This window comes from Jaculus jaculus (assembly GCF_020740685.1).
Source record: "Jaculus jaculus isolate mJacJac1 chromosome Y unlocalized genomic scaffold, mJacJac1.mat.Y.cur SUPER_Y_unloc_2, whole genome shotgun sequence".
Classification (NCBI taxonomy): Eukaryota; Metazoa; Chordata; class Mammalia; order Rodentia; family Dipodidae; genus Jaculus; species Jaculus jaculus.
The window spans coordinates 2,643,140-2,657,189 of record NW_025423387.1 but is presented as its reverse complement, the minus strand read 5'-3'; the positions used below and the strand labels follow the sequence as shown (position 1 = coordinate 2,657,189).

The window sequence follows — 14,050 nt, the reverse complement described above, 5'->3', positions numbered from 1 at the left end:
AATACCCACAGAGTGGGAGAAAATATTTGCAGGTTATCCAACTGATAGAGGCCTTATCTCTAGAATTTACAAAGAACTCAAAAGTCTAAACAATAAGAAGACAAATACCCCACTCACAAAATGGGGCACAGAGTTAAACAGGCAATTCACAGAGGAAGAGATACTAATGGCAAACACACACCTAAGAAAATGTTCATCATCCCTGATCATCAGAGAAATGCAAATTAAAACAACTATGAGATTCCACCTTACCCCAATAAGGATAGCCAACATCAAAAGGTCAAATGAAAATAAATGCTTGCGAGGATGTGGAGAAGCAGGGACACTCATTCACTGTTGGTGGGAATGTAGGATGGTACAACCACTTTGGAAAGCAATATGGAGACTCCTGAAGAAGATGACTATAGAAATACCAACAGACCCAGTTATACCATTACTGGGCATGTACCCTAAAACCTTCAAAGCAAAAGCCAGAGAGATTTGCTCAACCATGTTTGTAGCAGCTCAATTCGTAATAGCTAAAAGCTGGAATCAACCCAGATGTCCATCATTAGAAGAATGGATAACAAAGATGTGGTATATCTACACAATGGAATTCTATACAGCACTAAGAAAAAACGACATAAAGAAATTTGAGGAAAAATGGTTGAACCTGGAACAGATCATTCTCAGCGAACTTACCCAATCACAGAAAAAAAATCGACACATAGTCTCACTCATCTGCAACACCTAACCTGAATTTGCCCAAGATGCCTTACATACCCAGCAAGTACCTCATGGACTAGACAATAAGATGGATGGGAGGGCGGGGAGGGAATCAAAGGGTGGAAAACAGTAATCCGGATCCAAACGGCAATGGTACCATAAAATTCTACTTCCTAAAAGACAGACCAAATGACTGAACCTGCACTAGTCCCTTACAGGAAACACCTGAACCACAAGACACTGGAGAGGGTAGGATCAAGACTGACCTAAATCTCCTACATCTTCCCTCGCTCCCTCTCCCCCTCTCCCCTCTATCTCTCTCCTCTCTAACTCTTGTATGTTAGTTATCTTTTTCCTCAATTTCTTAGTGGACAATGACCTGTAACTCCCACTTCCAGCTTGGGCCTACAATGCACAATGAGCTTTTGATCAAAGAAACCTACAAGTTTTCCCAAAACAACGACAGACTTCTGTCAGAGTAATTGATGACCCACCAAAGGCCAGTGGTAAGACCCTATTGCTGAAGACTCCATACGCAGCTGACACGAAAAATGGAATGACATGGCTGGAAGCCAGGAGAGAGTCAGTCCCCAGACAGTCAGTGTATCTAGTGCCAGAAGGCGCTACATAGGCGACTGGGGGAAGTGACCAAGATCTATCCAAGCAACACATTGTTTAACCTAAGTAGCAACAATTAACCGGATGTGATACCCACACAAGTGCAATAGTGGTACACAGCCATGGTGAGGAATCGATTGCTCTTGATTTGGCTAACTGATCCACTCAGTGGTACTAGACCCTTAGCTGGAGCTGGGAAACAAGTCAGAACCGTACCCAAACACAAGCCCACTCTACAATATCAAGCTACCATCAATCACGGGGTATAAGAGGGCCTACACCTACCAAACTGTCTATCAAAAAAGTAAGTGTTATCTCAATTTTCTGGGTGCTAACTTACTCTCCGTTGGAGAATCTGCTTCTCTTTTCCAGATAGATGCAGATCCTAAGAAGAGAGCTGCCCCAACATACCTCAGAAGGGGCCCAACTGAAACTAAGGACAACTGGCGAAATAAGCAAGGGTGATGTTTTCCTGTGAACTGGATACCAGCACAAAGGGGAAGGAGATCAATGCAGAGAAAAATCAACTCCTACCAAATCAGAGAGCCAGAGCCTCAGAGGCCCCCAACACCTCAGCACTGAAGCAGACCAAAAATGAACCCAACATGGCTCAGGGAAATCTTGCGGAAGAGGGGGCGGAAAGAATGTCACAGTTACATGTTGGGTCATGATTTTCAGAGACATTTATCATACTAATAACTGGGGGCTAACTCCACAATGCACGACCCATTTTCAATAATAAGGAGGGTCTAATGGGAGGGGGTAGATCACAGATGAGCCTAAATAATGGTACCAAACTGCCTGTATTTACTGAAAAGAAAACTAATAAATTAAATTAAAAAAAAAAAAAAAAGAATGATGCTAGCTTTGGGAAGGCTAGCACAATCCCAATATTATGGCATTTTTAGAATAATTAATGACACTTTGGTATGGTTCTTTATAAACATATCAGAGACTCACCCTTGAAGATACTTTTTTTTTTGCCATTATTTTAACATTCCTTTTTAAACTCTGAATTTTGTGTCTTCCTTTTTTACTCATATGTGCAGTTTTTTTTATTTATTATTGATAAGACATAAGTGCTTAGGAATTTGCAGTTATTTTTCACATCTCACAAATCATTTCCTCTTAGAGGAAAGAATTTGGCATATACTTGATTTCAATAGTATCTAAAAATCACTTTTGGTAATATTTCTTTATATTATATACTATATTAGTCCATGTAATTCTGTCTTTTAATTCTCCTAATTAAAAATTTTTTGTCCTTTTTTTTTTTGAGGTACGATCTCACTCTAGGTCAGGCTGAACTGGAATTCATTCTGTATTTTCAGGGTGGCCTCAAACTCTCAGCAATCTCTCTACCTCTGCCTCCCGAGTGCCATGTTCAAAGGTACGTGCAACCATGCTTTGCTATTTTGACCTAGTTTTACAGATGTTTTAAAAACACATTTTATGTTCACGCATATTTTCCTCACTTATACAACAGTTATCTTGATTTCTGTTCTACTCATTTAGGTTCACTGACTTCTGTTTTCTCAGTCTGCCCCGGCCAGCAGGGAGTTAAACAAGGACATGAGGGGAAAGTAACCTGGATGGGAGACAAGAGACACAAAGAAGGAGACCAAGTCTATACTCTGATCAAGGTCTCAGATTTATTCAGACAAGCACAAGCTTATATACAGAAAATAAAACTCTCCAGACAGTGCCTACATGCCTAAAGTCTGCTCCACAAATGCCTCCCTGTCTGAAGACTGTTTGCCAAGCCCATACGATAAGGTCTCTGTGCCCAGAGATCCAAAAACAGCTTCAGTTCTCATGGTCAAAGAGCAGCTACAGCTCCCAACATCAGTCATTGAGATTCAGTTATTTATCTCATAGATTTCTATATTATTAAGTGAATCAGTGCCTATTCACTGGTTTCAATGAATTATTTTATTTTATTTCCCTCTTGGATTGCTTGTGCCAAGATATATTTGCTTGTTTGGTTTATTCCTAGATCTTTCAATGGTAGCATATTCATTCTTTTCCTCCTTTCATTTTACCATGTACATTTCTTGCCCAAATGGTTGTCAATTTTCACAAAATTTTGGTAGAACGATGGTGTGTAATGACCTTTGCTGGGTGGAAAGAACTCCCACTGTATGTGTTCTTTAGATTTTTAAAGTGACAATCCCAGAGTTGGATTTGGAATATGTGGGGGAAAATCACCCATCCTAGGTCAAGTTGTGTACTCTGAACTCTGGTGCCTAAGTAATGAGTTTTCAAACATTTTTGGTAGGATGCAAAACACACTTGATTTTCATTTTACAAAAAAGAGACATAAAAACTAGGTGATGTGATTCCTCGAAAACTTATTACATTACACTGCTTTATAGACATTTTATTTTACTTAATTATTATTATTAATATCATTTTATTTTTTTGAGGTAGGGTTTCACTCTAGCTCAGGCTGACTTGGAATTCACTATGTAGTCTCAGGATGGCCTCATATTCATAGTGATCCTCATACCACTGCCTCCTGAGTTCTGGGATTAAAGGCACACATCATCACACCTGGCCTAGAGACATTTTAAAACACCTTACAGTGAACAACCTCTAGCCATTGCTTTCCTGTAGTGTACTTGAAACATTTAATGCAACCATAGAGTAACAGTGTTTGTAAGTTGGTACCTCTAGTCCAGGTTCAAATGCATGCCTATGATTCATGCTCTTTACACGTGTTTATTCATAATGCATACACTGGTACATGCAATCAATTCATTTAATCAGAGAGTAAGCTGTAAATACTGAATGTGTTTTGGGAAGGGGATGGAAGGAAAAGGCCTGAGGGAAGGATCAGAACTACATTGGGAAGATGAAAATCCAACAGCAATGAAAGATGATTCCAACTCTGTTTATGATTCTGGTTCCACAGAGAAGTGATGTTGCAAAGTAGGCCTATGTGATCATGACCTAAAAAATAACTGTAAGTGCTTGTGAATTTTTGGTTAGGTGATGGAAATGAAAATACAAATGAAAGCATGTGAGTTTGACTGGGGAAATGATGAAATCAGTTCTCATGATGACAATCATACCATGGACCCTATCTGAAGATGGCCATGCACAATTTATAATTGCATATTCTCCAGGATTTTACTCACTGGGTTGATTCTGGTGTTCAGGGTTTAAGTGTGAGGTTCTGGGTGTATAGTGATATCTAAAACACTTACGAGCTTACATATTCATCAGTGCCACACATAAAAATCATGAGTCTTGTTGAATATTAGGCCTTATTTTTACACAAAAGAATTCAAAGAGCTTACAACTATATTTTGTATTTCATTTAGCACCTAACTTACCCAGTTTTTTTGTTTTCAAATGAAAGAAATCCATCATTTATCATATGTCATAGATATAGGTATAGATCTCCAACATGGGCTCCACTTTTCATGTATAAATAGGAAATAATTTGTCTTCAAATGTTTGTTTTCAACTAAAATACTCTTTAACTTATATGTGTCGTGAGTCATAATGATGATGTTTCTACTCACCCAATCAACGCCTTCATTTTGGACATGTGTCTATGAAATACAATAAAGAAAGAAATCTGAAATTGGCATTACATTGACTAAATATCCTCAATAGTTTTTAATTGCAATGCTGGTGAATTGGAGATAAGAATAAAATAATCAGGCTGGAGAGATGGCTTAGCGGTTAAGCGCTTGCCTGTGAAGCCTAAGCACCCTGGTTCGAGGCTCGGTTCCCCAGGTCCCACGTTAGCCAGATGCAGAAGGGGGCGCACGCGTCTGGAGTTCGTTTGCAGTGGCTGGAAGCCCTGGCCTGCCCATTCTCTCTCTCTCTCTCTCTGTCTTTCTTCTGTGTCTGTCACTCTCAAAAAAATAAAAAAATAATTTTTTTTAAAAGAAGAATACAATAATCATGGGATATGCTGTAATTAAGGAATGCTTTCTCATGTAGAAAACTGAGTTTACCTGTTTTGGTGACATCTAGAATTTTGTTATGTGGAATATTATGCTCACTAGTCAGATTCAGGTACTGTTTTTGCATTTCTCTACTGAGACTGGAACTGTTTGCTGCATTTCATGAAACAAAAGACAGAAGAGATGGATATTGGAATCCTTACTAAAAAACAGCAAATGTTTCCTAACCGCTAAACCATTTCTTCAGCCCAGAAATAGTTTGAATACAAAACCAATACTGTAAGGACAGGGAGAGAGTAAATATTTTCCCCAAGATTATCCTGAGATTGAGCCATATCCCACTGTTGTTTTTTATTTTTTTTGAGACAAGTGATGTAACAGAAAATCTTAATGTTAGTGACCTATGTAAGACTCAGAATCTCAACATGGAGATTTCCATTTCCATCCTTTGTAGCAGATGAAACAGAAAATTCTTCCCCTTGTGTTCTTTTGTTGTTATGCAGAGCAATTTTGAAGTGCACATGTTTCAGGGTGTAAGGGATTCTTTGCTCCACTTTTTCTGTCATATCCAAAATCACAATGCACAGTCCCAAGGAATCTCTGTTTGTGTGACATGAAATGAACTCATTGTTCCTATCAAGGGTTTACACACGTTTTCTCTGTCTTGTGAGTCAGACACTGCTGAGCTGTTTGGCCTGGATACATTCCACTAATGAAATGATGCTAATTGAACCACGAGATGAAGTGGAAACTTGATTTGTTCACATCAAGATAACATCGAGATTCAATGGACAAAACAATCATCCTTACCCTGGCATCCACTGTCATGTAACAGATGGTGAAGCAAAAGCCATGTCCCAATGGATATTTCACTCCATTCACTGAGTCTTTCTAAAGTTGCTCTCCAAGTTTAAGGCTGTTCTTCTTATGCAAGCAAAGCATAATTTCATTACTAACAGCACAAAGTCAATTATCTATGTCCATTGCAAATTAGCTGATATTTGTTTGTGACAAATATTAAAGTAAGACCAGGTCCACACATGTTATTATAATTATAGATATTTCACTAAATAGGAACTCTGTTGACACGTCCCCATGTGTATAGAGTGGGTCAGGGTGAGTGTTCAGTGTATTCTCTGTCCCATGTATAATTTGTTCTTGTGTGTTGTCACTTATAATTCAGTCATGTTGCTAGTGCTAACTTGCAAATTAACAACTCAGGTCAATTCTGTATTGTATAGCATTATGCAAACAGTCTCCAAGTCATTCTCACAATCCTGACTATACCAAGGATATCTGTTCATGTGTAGAACAGTAGTGGGACAAATGTAGAAAATAAGAGAAGAAGCTTTTAGTTACTGGAACACAATATTGTCTCAGACAACAAGAGATTGTAATTTAGTGACCTCACAGTGTCAACTCAGACTTGAGGGGCACACACACAGCTGAAAGGGAAGATCGTCTCTCTTTTTTTTTTTAAATTTTTTTTTGTTCATTTTTATTTATTTATTTGAGAGTGACAGACACAGAGAGAAAGACAGATAGAGGGAGAGAGAGAGAATGGGCGCGCCAGTGCTTCCAGCCTCTGCAAACGAACTCCAGATGCGTGCGCCTCCTTGTGCATCTGGCTAGTGGGTCCTGGGGACCCGAGCCTTGAACCGGGATCCTTAGGCTTCACAGGCAAGCGCTTAACCACTAAGCCACCTCTCCAGCCCAAGATCGTCTCTCTTTAAGGCATGTTTCCAGTGAAAGATATAGGAAGAAAGCTTAAGTGAAAAGAATTCCTTAAGGGATTTAAAGAAAGGACACTTATGAATTTTTATAAATGCTGATGAACAAGAGTTTACTATTGTAAGACAGGGAGTACAAAACTTATCCTGTCTTGGGAAAGAAGAGAGGTGTTAGAGTCAAGTTTGAGTTCTGGGTGGCAGTGATTTGGGCTGATGTGCCAACTTAGAACTTAGAAGAAAATAGCAGTGAATATATGCAGACAGCATATATAAAATGGTGAAGTGTATCTAGTGCTGGGAGCTAGTACTTGCCAACAGGGCAGGTGCACAGAGGATTAAAAATTCAACTTTGAATCTCATAATGTAGGTTATGTTATCAGTTAATAAAGTAGATTCATGACAAATGACAATTTCCATGTAGAAACATAACACAAATAATTGAGGACCTATAGAGAGCCATATATATGGCCATATATACAGGTGTATATATGTATATGTGTATATGTATACATGTTGTTTGTTATTTTTGTGAGGTAGTGACCCACTCTATCCCATGCTGACATGGAATCCACTATGTAGTTTCAGGCTGGCCTTGAACTAATGGCAATCCTCCTACCTCCACCACAGAAGAACTGGGATTAGAGGTGTGGACAACCATAACCAGATCTCAGTTCAGTTGTCTGAATTCAGTAACATGCTGTTTTAACCTCTTTCTCATCTAATCCATATACTTCCTGATTTTCAAATATAAATGTGACAAAACACAGACAATACTATTTATTCAAAATTCTGCATATTTTTCTACTTCAAAACTGACTGGATTTTATCGCTTACTTCCCCACTGCCAAATGGGCTTTTCTAAAACAAGAGGCAAACAAAAATGTTTCCAAAGTGCGATAAGGACTATGAGATGGGGCCAGTTCATCTAAGTTTCAGTAATACATTATTTTATTCAGAATGCATCGACAGGTATATGAAATCAATTCATTTAATAACAGTGGGAGTTAGTAATCCTAAAAACAGTAATGGGAAAAACATGGACAGGTCAGACTGGGTGAAGAATCAAAAATACTCATAAAGATGAGAGAACAATCAGTAATGAAAGATGACTACAAGTCTGTGGTTTTTGACTCTGGTTCCATAGAGACCTAGTTGCTGTAACCATTGTGTATCTTCTTTTAACCTGGAGAATTATAAGTGATAGTCATTTACATGCCTGTGAGGTGATATGGTGAACATGATCAGTGCCAGGGTATAAAGAAATTCATATGGGTGTTGCTGGAACAAAGACAATGTGAATGAATACAAACTAAAACCAATGGGCACTGTCTTTGGGTTATCCAATACATTTATGCTGGCATATTTTACAGGATCTACTACTTCAGATGACTCTTCTTCTCATGATAGAAGTGTGAGATTCTGTGTTTATAGTGATGCCCCAAATTCACAGTAATTATATGTACCTCTAGGCCACACATGGCAATGATGAGACTCATTGATATATTGTAAGTATACTGTTAATGTGATGTCAGCATTCAAAAGAGAATTAAAATGATTAATAACCAGATTTCATATTTCATTTACTATTAAATTCATTAATTCTTTCTTCATTTAAATAAAATCACTATATACCTGGACTAATTTCATGTTACATGAATTATAAATATTACACCAATACACCATTTATTTCATGCTTTTGTATTAATAATTTTGAATGAATGGATTTCAAGTGTCATTTAACTTGAGCATTTGAAGAGGTGCGAGAGACATGGCTTCACTTATACAGTCAATATCTCCATTTTGAACACATGTCTGTAAAATACAACAAAGAGAGGGTAAAGTGGTATGACATTTACTTCATAAATGAAATATTTTTAATCATAAGTATTCTGAATGAGAAATAGCTACAGAGGACGACAGAGATTCTTTAAACTTTAAGCTTTTCCTATGGTATTTTCCTATGGTAGTACAAGAGTGATTCACCTGTCTTGGTGACATCCAGGATATTTTGAATTGGAATTTTCTTCTCATTAATAATCTTGTTATATTCTGTCTGTGTCTCTTCGCTGATAGTATGGCAATTTGCTGCATTTCATGGAAGATAATTCAGAAAATATAGCTATTAGGATCCTTTCTAAGGACAAAACCCATCCTAATTTATGAACTATAGGTTGATCAAGCTGTATTTCCACAGTGGCACATTATTCCTTCTGTTCATTATCCCCTCATGTTGATAATGTAACCCAGCAAGGGAAACTTAATTGGAGATCAATTCATACATTCAGAATTATATCATTTTCTAGATTTTGGAAAAATGACATGAAAGTAATTTCTTCCCTAATATTTGCACTTCTAAAAGAAAGGAATTCTGTAAAGCATATTTATAATTTTGTGATGATTGGATCTGAGTGTATCAACAACCCTGTTTCTATTTTATTTCAATCTATGTTGTGGAATCTACTCTCTACTCTTTGTGTAACAAAATAAATGAACGAGGGCTGGAGAGATGGCTTAGCGGTTAAGCGCTTGCCTGTGAAGCCTAGGAACCCTAGTTCGAGGCTCAGTTCCCCAGGACCCACTTTAGCCAGATGCACAAGGAGGCGCACGCATCTGGAGTTCGTTTGCAGAGGCTGGAAGCACTGGCGCGCCCATTCTCTCTCTCTCCCTCTATCTGTCTTTCTCTCTGTGTCTGTCGCTGTCAAATAAATAAATAAATATTAAAAAAAATAAAAAATAAGAAAATAAATGAACGAGGAAATCACTTAAAGTGTTCACATAGTCAATGAGTTCTACTATAGATTTTGTGAAAGTTTTACTGACAATTCCCATACATATGTAAAAACATTACTTGATATTAAGACCTTTGTTCTCCCTCCTCCTAAATCCGCCTGCTTTCTGAATCACTATTTCTTCCCAAGTCATTTCTATTGATATTGATGTCCATATTTTCCTCTTTGTCTCTATTTTCAACAACAACAAACAAAAGAAAACCAAAAGCCAAAAACTTCACATTTCTTTTGACACAATAAATTTTAGTTCCATTATAGAAGAGATGTGAAGTTAACATCAGAAAACATAAATGATTCCACTGTTTTTTTCTTGTGGAAATAGCCCCAGTCCAACATCCTTTCCTGTGTTAGGTGGCAATACTCAATGACTCCATCATGCAATGATTTCTCATGACCTCACATATACCTGATCTTCAGTGTGAGAATCAGGTATTGGATATTGTTATATGCATGGTGTGTGTGTGTGTGTGTGTGTGTGTGTGTGTGTGTGTGTGTGTAGTATTGCAAGTCTTACTTGGGGGTGAGATCCTTCAATCTTTATGAGGATGTCTGTAGAAGAAGAATTGCTATAATTTTGTTTCAAAAGTGGGCTGGAGAGCATGATTCACATAATTCAGAGTTACAGAGGTACTGATACAAAAATACAGAAAAGCAAACCAACAAAACAGAGAATTACATATGTCTTATAAAGTTATGGTAGGGTTTTGTGTTATTATTACTTTTTTGTTTTGTTTGTTTTTCAAGTTATGGTCTTATTTGTTCCCAGGTATACCTTGAATTCGGGATGTAGTCTCAGGGTGCCTTGAACTCACATCAATCTTCCTACCTCTGCCTGTAGAATGCTGGGATTAAAGGCATGTGCCACTGTGCCTGGCACAAGTTATGGTAAGGTTTTAAGACACATGTGAACACATTCCTATACCATGTTAGATCATGATAACAATGCCTACACACGCATCCCCAAAGTACCAAAGATATGGTATTTTCTCCAACAGAGAATTAAATTGAATACGTACGTAATACAACAAACACATGTTGATGGTCATATTCATTATAAATATAGTTGAATTTTAACATCAAAAAATTGGTTGAGACAAAATACACTGAGAAGTAATTCACCTTTGGGACTGAGAAGAAATACAGTTTCAAGATTAGATGACAGTACCATATCTTTTACTTATTTGATTGTTTATTTTTTCTTTATTTAAACTGTGGAACACATGGATAGGAGAGACAGCTTAGTGGTTAAGACATTTGCCTTCAAAGCCAACAGACCGTGATTTAATTTTCTAGGACCCACATAAGCCAAATGCACAAGCTGGCACATGTATCTGGGGTTTGTTTGCAGTGGCTGCAAGCCCTGGAATGCTAATTCTCCCTTTTTCTCTCTCTCTCCCTGCTCTCCTTTTCTCTCTCCCCCCTCTTTCTCAAATGAATAAAAGCAAATAAAATAAAATATGGAATACAGCAGGAATCTGTTTGCCATTCTTGAACAGGGGCCATGTTAATCTAATCTGTATCATTCCGATTTTAGTAAATGTTCTCCTGAAGTGAAGAGAATCTTATTTTTCCATATTATTTTCAACCACATAATCTTAAATAAAAACTGTGTCTCTAATTCAACACATCCCAAATGCCCTACTTACAAAAGATATAAAGCTGAATAATTGTACTCATGGATGTATTGAGGTAATGGTAAGTCCAAGCTGTTAGGTGCAGGTACATGAGCACGAATTTGGTTGCATCACATTAAAACTAAGGTCATTTAAACTCTTAACTACTGGCCTGAAGAGATGCCTTGTAGGTTAAGAGCCTTGCATTTGAGACCTAAGTACTCAGGTTCTATTCCCCAGTACCCTCATCAGACAAGTGTAGAAACTGGGGCATGCATCTGGCATTTGTTTGGAGTGACCAGAGGTACTGGAGTGCCCGTATTCTCTTTCTCTCTCTTTAGCAAAAAAATTTTTTTTGAAGTCCTTAACTGCTGAGGGCCTAAGGACAGCAGTGATATAAATAAAAGTTGGGATGACCTTACTGGAACATATTAACTACGTTTGTCATTTACTAATTGTCTGGGTAGAACATATGCTTCCTATATCAATATTTAAAAAATTTAAATACAGATTAAGCTTTGATAAAATCATAGGAGATATAAACAGAAAAAGAAAATATTTAGCCATTTTGTTTCTGTGCCTTAAAAAGCCTGTATTGGAACTGCATTAACTATTGACCTAAACTTGAAAACTATGGCTGGATAATGGATACTTAAAATATTTTTATTTGTACACTTTATAGAAGAGAGAGACGGGGGTGGGGGGAGAGATTGAGAATGGTCAAGCCAGAGCTTCCAACCATTGCAAATGAGCTTCAGATGTTCCCCATACACTCTGAATCTTGCTTTAAGTGGGCACTGAGTGATTAAACTTTGGCCGATGGGGTTTGCAGGCAAAATCCTTAACCTCTGATGCATCTCTTCAGCCCTATTTTAAAATATTTATTTATTAGGAGGGCATTGGTAGTGCATGCCTTAATCCCAACACTCAGGAAGCAGAGATAGGAGGATCATAATGAGTTAAAGGCCATCCTGAAATTAAATAGTGAATTCCACATCACCCTTGGTAAGAGTAAGACTCTATTTCAAATTCCTTCTCCAAAAAATTAAATTATTGATTGATTCATTCATTCATTTTAGAATGAAAAATTGAGAAGTTAGCAGTTAGAATGTTGTAGAGCAATGTTTACTATAGATTCTAAAATCTTATATTAATCATCAAAGTACCTATGGATACATTGCCAATTTTCATTAAAATTGCAGTCATTTCATCAGTCCATGGATTTCCCACAAATTCTAATCAAACACATGCAACAACTTGAAAGCATGGAGAACATAAACTGTCATGTGTTGATCACATCCCATCCCTTAGGGCAACCTTAGAATGTGATATAAATAATAAATCTTGGGGTCACTGTATGAGTTTGCATTATGAGGACTTGCATTATGCTTTTGCAACTGTGAAAGAAAACAGTCTTAGGTTTTATGTTATTAGTTTTTTTTTTCACAATGGTAGAGTAGGAACACAAAAATATCACTATTTAAATTATGTATTACTTAAATATTCACTGTAAACTAAAATTTTCAAGGTCATAGTTGATGTCAAAGGGCTCTAATATGCTTACTGCATCTGAAAGTAAATGTCTGTGCCTTTTGGCCATGCAATAATTGAATAATGCCACAATGAGAACCTTGTGAGATAAGGGCTTTCTCAAAATGCATAGGCAAAATATAATACATTTTTTTTCAGATCTTTTTGCAAGTACAGTTTGTAATAATTAGCAGAATTTTTTGTTGACAAAAGAAGTCCATACATATGAAAATGAGAGCTAAATACCTTTTTATATTTTGTATGTTTGAAGTTGCTCAATCCTTTACACACAATGTTTTAAGAATGTCAAGTGGGGGGCTGGAGAAATGGCTTACTGGTTAAGCACTTTCCTGTAAAGCCTAAGGACCGTGGTTCGAAGCTTGATTCCCCAGGACCCACATTAACCAGATGCACAAGGGGGCGCATGCATCTGGTGTTTGTTTGCAGTGGCTGAAGACCCTGGCGTGCCCATTCTCTCTATATATATCTCTGCCTCTCTCTCTCTCTTTTTTTCTCTCTCTCTCTCTGTCTGTCTCTCTCTCTCTCCCTTCTGTATGTCACTCTCAAATAAATAAATTAATTAAATTAAATGTTTTTAAAAAAGAATATCAATACCAGCATATCTGAATCATTATATTTACTTCTGTAATCCCCACTGAAGTAATTTAACCAGACTCTTGGAGAGTTATGATATGGCTCATGAAGCATCCAACTGATAGTGGCATTATAAACAGTAACCTCTCTTGGTTTAGTCCACAAAAAATTGAAGTGGATCACCTGGAAGAGTTAGAAATAATAAAACTCTCATGTGGAAAGATGCTTCGGTCCAACACTGGCTCAGAGCAACAGGCAGTAAACAATGTGGCCATGAGGCTGAAGGCACTGTAGAGTTGGTTTCCGATAGTCACCCTTAAGGATCTGATACTCACTAGATTTGCTTCGAAGTAGATATTTTAAATTCAGTGTTTTGAGTCTGTATCAGTGGCACAGTCCATCTTGTCGACACACAAATTACAAGAAATATTATGCATCAGTTAATTTGCAACATACTACTGAATACATGAAAAAGAATTGACTACCCTATGCCTTGCATTCACTTATGAAGTTCATAGTAAATTATTCACAGATTTCTGAACATTTGAGTC

At 37.3% G+C, this 14,050-nt stretch overlaps 1 non-coding gene across 1 annotated transcript; it reads right to left on the bottom strand.

Moving 5' to 3' along the window:
• Positions 1-11,213: 11,213 nt before the first annotated feature.
• Positions 11,214-11,323, bottom strand: LOC123457197. Its single transcript, XR_006634934.1, has one exon. It is a non-coding gene; the product is annotated as a U6 spliceosomal RNA (small nuclear RNA).
• Between the last annotated feature and the right edge of the window lie 2,727 nt (positions 11,324-14,050).